This window comes from Hemiscyllium ocellatum, chromosome 33, assembly GCF_020745735.1.
Source record: "Hemiscyllium ocellatum isolate sHemOce1 chromosome 33, sHemOce1.pat.X.cur, whole genome shotgun sequence".
Taxonomy (NCBI): domain Eukaryota; kingdom Metazoa; phylum Chordata; class Chondrichthyes; order Orectolobiformes; family Hemiscylliidae; genus Hemiscyllium; species Hemiscyllium ocellatum.
Genome location: NC_083433.1, coordinates 45,820,600 through 45,829,901, shown reverse-complemented (window position 1 = coordinate 45,829,901; position 9,302 = coordinate 45,820,600).

Below are 9,302 nucleotides of genomic sequence, written 5' to 3'. Positions count from 1 at the left end.
GAGCCATCATTGTATACAGCACTGCAAGTGAGGACTCAGCAACAGCGAGTGTGGTTAACCAATCCTCAATCCTTGCTAATACATTACCCCGATACCATGAGCTCCTAAATTGTGCAATTAACTTTTATGTAGCACCTTATCATTTGCATTTTTAAAATTCAAATACAGAACATCATTGGATTGCCCTGTATCAGTCCTGCTTGTTATCTCCTCAATGAACTGTCGCAAATTTGTCAAATATAGTTTCTCTTTCACAAAACCCAGTCTACCATGTTTCATGATAAGCTTTTTTAAATGTCCTGCAATTTCTTACTTTAATATTCGACTCTGTTGATTCTTTCAGTAGATTTGCTAAGTATGATTCCCCTCTCTTAAATCCATGAGGATTCTGTCCAATGCTGTCACTGTTCAGTCAGAAACTTGACTGTACTCCAATATAGTTAGTAAATGTATCTGTATTTATTTTTAAAAATTGATTACTTATAAATGCTGGACCCATGCACTATCAATTAATTAGTGACTCTGAATTTGGGTTATAATTTTTTTTAAATGTTAATTCATCTTCGTACTGTGTTATGCAGACAGCACCAAGTGATCACTCTTAATTGTGAGCGACTTTGAAAATAATATATTTTAAAAATGACATCCCAAAATGCTGCCTAATTATTTTGCAAGGAGGGTTTTGCATTCAATAGTTTGCAGATAAAATTGAACAGATTTTTGCTGCAATTTGGCCAGACTGCAGGTTACACCAAAGTGGCAATGCTGTCGTCAAATTCTTACTTGACACTGCCCAAGGCAATACTGACGGGACTTCACTTTGCCATTCTTGTTCACCAGCTTTATTTCCAAATTTTTCGTATAATAATTCTGGAGTTTGTAATTTTAGACAACTTCTCTTTTAGGTACATATGTAAATATCATACTGAAATGTTGCACTGAATGGTTCCAAATCTGAAATTAGTCTCTAATCTGATAGTAACATGCTCTGACCCTTCTACATATGTATTGGCATAAGTCTATGCCAGTTATTTTTCTGAAGCCTGGGATTCCTGATGAAGGGCTTATGCCCGAAACATCAACTCTCCTGCTTCTCGGATGCTGCCTGACTTGCTGTGCTTTTCCAGCATGACACTTTTCAACTCTGATGTCCAGCTTCTTTGGTCGTCACTTTCTCCTTTGAGTAGATTGATCAACAAAAATTATTCTTGGTTAAAGTGCAATAGGAATCAATTCATGAAATTCAGATATCTCACATTTACCTTCACGATGTGAAGGCTAAGACATTACTAAATTATTGTCAGTAAATTGAAACCATGCTGACAAACTTATGCAGTATCAGTGCCTCACCTTTAGTGTTCCCAGATATCGCGCAGCTGCGGTATTTTGGTTTGCACTCAGCTATATGTTGTTCTCACTTGTTTCTTTGTGAAAGATTACAAAAATAACTTGGATGAATGAACTTATGATTTCTTTTACCAATGTTGGGAGAAAAAAAAGTCAGTATTTCAAGTGCTGATAAAGTAAAATAAACGGATAATCAGTAGAAAGGGTTTAAGATGGATATGGAACAAATGCTAGCAAATGGGACTAGATTAATTTTGGATATCTGGTCCGTATGGGCAAGTTGGACTGAAGGGTCTGATTTTGTGTTGTTCAACTGTGACTTCATTCTTTCAATTATTCAAGAATTTGAATACTTCAAGGAGGAAAAGGAAATTTATGCAGAGAATGCACTTGCAATGATGATTGAGGTATATCAAACTCACATTGTTTCATTACCTTTTCCTCTGGGTTCTTCACTGAACAAACTTGTTTTGTTATCTGAATAACTATGTATCATGTGATTTGTTTCGCACAAAATATTTCGTTAGGATCTAGTGAACTATTAAGAGGTGTTCATTTTTATAATTTAGGCAGCTTGATTATTAAGCAAGAAAATGTTAGTGTTTTACTCCCACTGAATCATTGCTCCATAAAAGATAACAAGTTTTTTTTATCTGTTCTGGCACTGAATATATGGAAGTCATTTCTGAAGGAAAAACTCCTCGTAGGTAATGTTCCCACATATGTGGAGTAATTGCTTCTGGTCACTCTTCAGGCTATAAAGGCTAGGAAAGAAATGAGTTGGCCAAAGTTAGCAACATCATTTGGATGGACGATGCTCATTGGGGAAAATTGCAGGATCTGTAGCAGGAACATGTTTCAGAATGTATGCAATAAACCTGAACAGTTATTTTTTTCACAGAGCTTGGGACCCGACTGGAGCAGCAATGAAGCTCGTTTTGTTTTTTAAATTGCCAAATTATTGTTGCCAAACCAATGTCCTGTCCAGCTCCGTTACTCAATGCTCTGAGCAATAAAGGAAAACATACTAAACAACTTCTTCACTATCCTATCAACTTTCAAGGAGCTCTGAACCTGCACTCCAAGGTCTCTTTGTTCAGCAAGAATCTCTAAGACCTTACAATTCAGTGTGTGAGTCTTGCTCTGACTTGCTTTTCTAAAATGCAACACCTCACATTTATCTAAAACCCTATCTGCCACTCCCAGCCCATTGACCAATCTGATCAATATCCCATTGTACTCCGAGATATCCTTCTTCACTGCCCACAATATCTCCAATTTTGGTGTCATCTGCAAACGTACTAACTGTACCGCCTCTCTTCACATCATAATTTTTTAAGTGAATGACGAGACATCTCCAGAATAAAAAGCATCCATTTCCCTGGGTTTAAATGTACTCTGTGTAAATCCTGCCCCATGACTGTCTATTAGGGAGAGCTGGACATATATCCCTCTGAACCTCGCCCCCTACAAAGCTGGCGGCCGCACGTGTCCAATGAATCGTTGCCCCGAATAAAGATGGTGATGCTCACTTGGGCGGGATCGCTCGATGAGGCATTTTCCCGTTTGCTGCAAAAATGTAAGTTCCAAATTTGTGTTTTCCGATGTGCACTAAATGTATGCAAAACCTCTCAGCCCATACTAACACCATTTCCTTCCCGCTGCTTATTTCTTTCCTTACCGACAGCTCGCCAGCCACACATCTTGAATATGCGCGCCGACGGCGAGAATGATCACGTGGTATAGTCTAGTCCCTCCCTTCGTTTACTCTGATTGGTCGGAGGATCAGGTCTTCCAGCTCAGCCCCCGCCTTTCCATTGATCCGCCGCTGACATCAGTTGATTGGCGCATGTGCACTGCTTTGTGGCTTTTGCTGCTGTTCATAACTTATGAGAGGAGCAATGTTAAAAGTCACACAACCACCTGATGAAAAAGCAGCAAAGCTAGTGCTTCCAAATAAACCTGTTGGACTCAAGTGGTGTTCACTGAATTTTAATTTTGTCCATCCTAATCCAACACCAGCATCTCCAAGTCACGAGTGAGGGAGGAATGCATAATATAAGAACAAAAAAAAATAGGAAGAGGAGAAGGCCGTCCTGCCCTGCCATTCATCAAAATCATTTCATGGACGCAGAACCATTTACCCGCATTCTCACCGTAACCCTTAATTAATTATTTCTTTTTAAAAAAAGAAATCTACCTTAGCTTATAAACGTTTATTGAACTAACATCAACTACTTCCCTGTGCAGTGAATTCCATAGAAGTTAAGAAGTTTCTTCTCAAATCAGTCCTCAATTTGCTGCCTCTAATCTTGAGGTGAGGCCCTGTTTTCCTCGCTTCACCTGCCTGTGGAAATATCCTTTCTACTTTTATTTTATCCATTCCATGCATTATTTTATATGTTTCCATTCTTCTAAATTACAATGAATATAATCCTGTGGGATATAGGTAAAACAGCGTTACTTCTGCAAGTATAATGGGGTACTAACTTTAGTGTATAATTGTGGGATATAGGTAAATAATTACTAACTTTATTGTATAATTGTGGTTAGATTAGATTACAGTGTGGAAACAGGCCCTTCGGCCCAACAATACCACGCAACAAGCGTTTACCACCCAGACCCGTACTCCTACATTTACCCCTTCACCTAACACTAGGGGCAATTTAGCATGGCCAATTCACCTAACCTGCACATTTTTGGATTGTGGGAGGAAACCGGAGCACCTGGAGGAAACCCACGCAGACATGGGGAGAATGTCCAAAATCCACTCAGAGTCACCTGAGGCGGAAAATAAACCCGGGTCTCTGGCACTTTGAGGCAGCAGTGCTAACCACTGTGCCACCGTGCCACCCAAATTGATACTAACTTTAGTGCATAACTATTCTAGCAAATAATTTCTTCCATCATGATAGTTTTAATAATTTACAGTCTCAGCAAAAGAGCTGAAGCACAAACAAGGCAAGAAAAGACACATTGTTAAAATGTATATTCAGGAATGGAATGTACCTATGAACAATGGAAGATGTTACAAGCAAACAGAAAGTGAAAAGAACATCAAGATCCAAGTTTAGCAAAATCTCCCTTATGTCAACAGAGTGGAGAGTTGCTAACTTGGAGAAGGTGGGGGGGGCGGTGGGGGGGGGGAAGTAATAATGGCGGAGCGCAGCTGGGTAGTGGCAGAACGCAGTAAGGGAGATTGATAGGTATGAAGACCTATGAGGTAAACCGGGAGGACGGGAAATTAAAACTAAATTGTAAAGCAATCTCTGAATGTGTGTGCCCACAGGTCACCCCTTCTTGCAAGCAAGTTCCAATAAGATTCGCTGCTTCAGATTTTAACTAGGACTGAAATTTATTATACGGTGAGTTTTATTTCTCACAATCCCAATTTACTCAGTCTCTGTTCAGCCAAACCCCTCAACTCTGGAATCAACCTCTGCACGTCCCTAGTGCCAGTACATCCTTTCTCAAGTAAGGAGATGAAAACTACATGCAGTACTCCAGGTGTGGCCTCACCAGCACCCTATACAGCTGGCACATAACCTTTACTTTTAAACACAATCCCTTCAGCAATGAAGGACAAAATTCCATTTGCGTTCTGAATTGATTGTTGTACCTGGTGACCAACCCTCATGCAGAATGATACCCAGGTACCTCTGCATAGCAAATGGTGCAACTTTTTAAAATTCAAGTAATAATCTTTTTTGTAATGTTACTCCAACCAAACAGTATGACTTTACATTTATGAACATTGTATTCCATTTGCCAGACCATTGCACACTCACTCAATGTATCTTTTTTCTTCTGCAAAGTTTGACAGTCCTCCACACACTTTGTTCTGCTGCTCATATTAGTCTCATATGCAAACTTTGACACCCTACATGTCCCCAACTCCAAATCATCTGTTTCATTCATAAATATTTGCAGTTCCAACACTGATCCCAGAAGCTCACTACTAGTCACTGTTTGCCAGCCAGAATAGTACTCATTTATTCCCACACTTTGCTTCCTGTTAGTCAACCAATCTTCTATCCATGCTAATACTGTACCCATACCACCATGCACCATTATATTATGCAACAGCCTCTTGCACAGCACCTTGCTGAAGGCCTTTTGGAAATCCCGGTACTCCACATCCACTGGGTCCCCATTGTCTATCTTGTTGTAATGTCTTCATAGAATTCTGAAAGATTTGTCAAGCATGACTTGCCCTTCATGAACCCGTGCTGTGTGTGTCCAATGGAACAATTTCTACTGAGATTCCCTGCTATTTCTTCCTTGATAATACACCCAAGCATTTTTCCCACTACAGAGAGTAAGCCAACTGGTGTATAATTCCCCATCTTTTGTCCACCTCCGTTTTAAACCAGTGGCGTCATTTTTGCTGCTTTCCAATCTGCTGGGACTGCCACAGAGTCCAGTGAAGTTTAGAAAATTACTGCCAGTGCATTTGCTATTTCTCCTGGCATCTCCTTTACTACCCTGGGATGCATTCCATCAGGGTCAGGAGACTTTGCTATCATGAGAAAAATTACCTCGAATAGTCCAACACTAGCTGTTCCGTAATAATGATACTTTCCAAATCTACACCTACAATTGTCTCTTTGTTAATTACTGGCAAGATATTAGTATCCTCCACTGTGATATCTCAAATAAATGCTCCTTCTCATTTTCCAAAGGATCAACATTTACTTTAGCCATTCTTTTCTCTCTCTCATATATATATAAACTTTAAACTTTAGATCTCTGTCTTTATAGTCTGTGCTAGTTTATTTTTCTCATGTTCTATCTTGCTATTCTTGATAGCTCTTCTGTGGCTTTCTGTTGGCCTTCAAAGTTTTCCCAGTTCTAGTTTCATGCTGTTTTTGTCCACTTTGTATGCCTTCTCTTTCAATTTGATCATTTTCCTTAGATACCCATCGTAGAGTATCCCTTTTCCTACAGTCCTTCCTTTTCACTGGAATATACCTTTGCTGAGGACTTTGTAAAATGTCTTTGAAAATATTCCACTGCTCGTGAACTGGCCCACTACAAAATCGTTGTTTTCGGTCTACTTTATCCAGGTTCTCCCTCATTCTATTGTAGTTCCCCGTGTTCAAGTACAGGACCGAGGTATTAGATTTTACCTTCGCACTTGCCGTATGTATTCTAAATTCAACCATACAATGATCACTTCTTCCAAGAGGATCCCTAACTCTGAAGTCATTAATTATTCCTGTCTCATTGCACAGGGACCAGATCTTGGGTAGCTTGCTCCCTTGTCAGTTCCATTTCATATTGTTCAAGAAAACTACCATGGATGCACTTAATAAACTCCTCAAGGCTACCCTGAGCTGGTTCAACCAATCTACGTGTAGATTAAAATCACCCATGATAATAGCCATACCCTTTTCACAGGCATTAGTTATTTCTTTGTTTCTTGCCCATCACAATGTGATGTTATTATGTGGTGGCCGACACACTACGCCTATCAGTGACCTTATTAGAATTTTGAATGCATCATTCCTGTTTCTCCTAATGTACGGCAATAACAACTACTTGCATTGTATGGAATATTTCACAATGGCAGATCTCCTAAGATGCTTCATGGATGATCAAAACATTGATAAAGGAGAATGATTTTAAAACACATCTTAATAGTAGGATAGAGAAGGTTAGGGAGACTATTCTACAGACTCCTGCCCGTGACAGCTCCAATTGTGGAGTGATGCAGGTGGGGTGGATTGGAAAGGGAACGTGCAAAGGGGAAATGGAGGAGCGCAGGCAGTGTTTAAGGTCTTTAGGACGGAGGAGGTTCCAGACTGAGTCTGTCTGTCATAGAGAGTATGGCTGCCCCATGGAATTTGAGGCACTGCAATGGGTTCATGCATGTCATGCTAGTCAAAGATAGTATAACAGTGGCTGAGAGAACTTTTGATGAGGACTTGTCTACTGGGGTAGTGTGGGCTGAGGTTAGAAACAGGAGAGAAGAGGTCACACTGCTTGGAGTTTTTTTTATGTGCCTCTGCAGAATTCCAGAGAGGTGGAAGAGAGGATTAGCAAAATTATTCTGGGTATGAGTGAAAGTAACAGGGTGGTCCTTATAGGGGACTTTAATTTTCCCAACATTGACTGGAAATGCTATAACTCTGGTACGTTGGATGGATCAGTTTTTGTCCAATGTGTACAGGAGGGTTTCCTGACACAGTAGGTCAAAGAGCCGACATGAGGGGAGGCCACATTGGATCTGGTGCTTGGTCATGAACCAGACAAGGTGTTTAATTTAGTTGTGGCAGAGCACTTTGGAGAGAGTGATCTTATTCAGTTTAGTTTAGCAATGGAAAGGAATAGGTACATACCACAAGGCAACAGTTGATGATGGGGCAAGGGCAATTAGAATGCGATTAGGCAGGAATTCGGATGCAGAGAATGGGGTAGCAAAATGCAGGAGATGCAGACTATTGACATGTAGAGCTGGTTTAAGGAACAGATATTGCATGTTCTTGATAGCTATGTCCCTGTCAGGCAGAATGGAAGTGATATGGTAAGGGAACCATGGTTTACTACAGAAATTGCATCTCTTGTTAAGAAAAAGTAGAAGGCTTAATTGTTACTGAGTCAAGATAGTACAGATGAGGTAATGGAGAGTTACAGATCAGCTAGGAAGGATTTAGTGAGAGAGTTAAGAAGAGCAAAGAGAGGACACGAGTAGTCTTTAGCAAATAAAATAAAGGAGAACCCGAAAGCTTTCTATAGATATGTGAGGAATAAGAGGATAGGGTAGGAATCGGGCCAATCAAAGACAGAAGTGGGAAGTCGAGGGTGGACCCTGTGGAGATCGGAGAGGTGCTAAATAAAAAATTTCCATTGGTTTTCACTCAGGAAAAGGAGAATATTGTAGAGGAGAAGAATGAGGTATAAGATATTGGACGAGAAAGGATCGAGGTTAGTTATGAACAGGTGTTATCAATTCTAGAAGGAGTGAAAGGAGACAAGTCTTCTGGGCTGGATGGGATTTATCCGAGGATTCTCTGGAAAGCTAGGGAGAAGATAGCAGAGCCTATGGCTTTGATATGCATCGTCATTGTCTACAGGTTTGGTACCAGAGGACTGGAGGATTGCAAATGTTGTGCCCTTGATCAACAAAGGCAGTAGAGATGACCCAGATATTTATAAACCAGTGAGCCTTCCTTCTGTTGTAGGAAAGGTTTTGGAAAGGATTATTAAGAGATAAGATTTATAATCATCTGGCAAACACCAATTTAATTTCAGATAGCCAACATGGTTTCATCAAGAGCAGGTTGTGTCTCACAAACCTCACAGAGGTTTTTGAGAAGGTGAGCAAGCAAGTAGATGAGGGTAGGGCAGTTGACGTGGCATGCATGGACTTCAATTATGCCTCTGATAAGGTTCCACATTATAGGCTGTTGGAGAAAATGCTGAGACATGGAATTGAGGGTGATTTAGCAGTTTGAGTTAGAAACTGGCTTTCTGAAAGAAGACGAGTGGTGGTTGATAGAAAATATTCAGCCTGGAGACCGGTTATTAGTGGTGTGTCACAAGGATCTGTTTTGGGACCACGGCTGTTCGCCATTTTTATAAGTGACTTAGACACAGGCATAGGTGGATGGATTAATAAATTTGCAGATGACACTAAAGTCGGTAGAGAAGTGGACAGTGTCAAGAATGGTACACGTTGCATGGGGACTTGGATAAACTGCTGAATTGGGCTGAGAGGTGGTAAATGGAGTTCAATGCAGCTAAATCTGAGGTGATGCACTTTGGGAAGAATAGCAGGGAGGCTGAGTACTGGGTCCATGGAAAGATTCTTGGTAGTGTGGATTTGCAGAGGGATGCCTGAAAGTTGCCACCCAGATGGATAATACTGTTAAGGTGGCACACGGTGTGTTAGGTTTCATTCGCAGAGGGATTCAGTTGCAGAGCCGCAATATTATAGTGCAACTATACAAAAC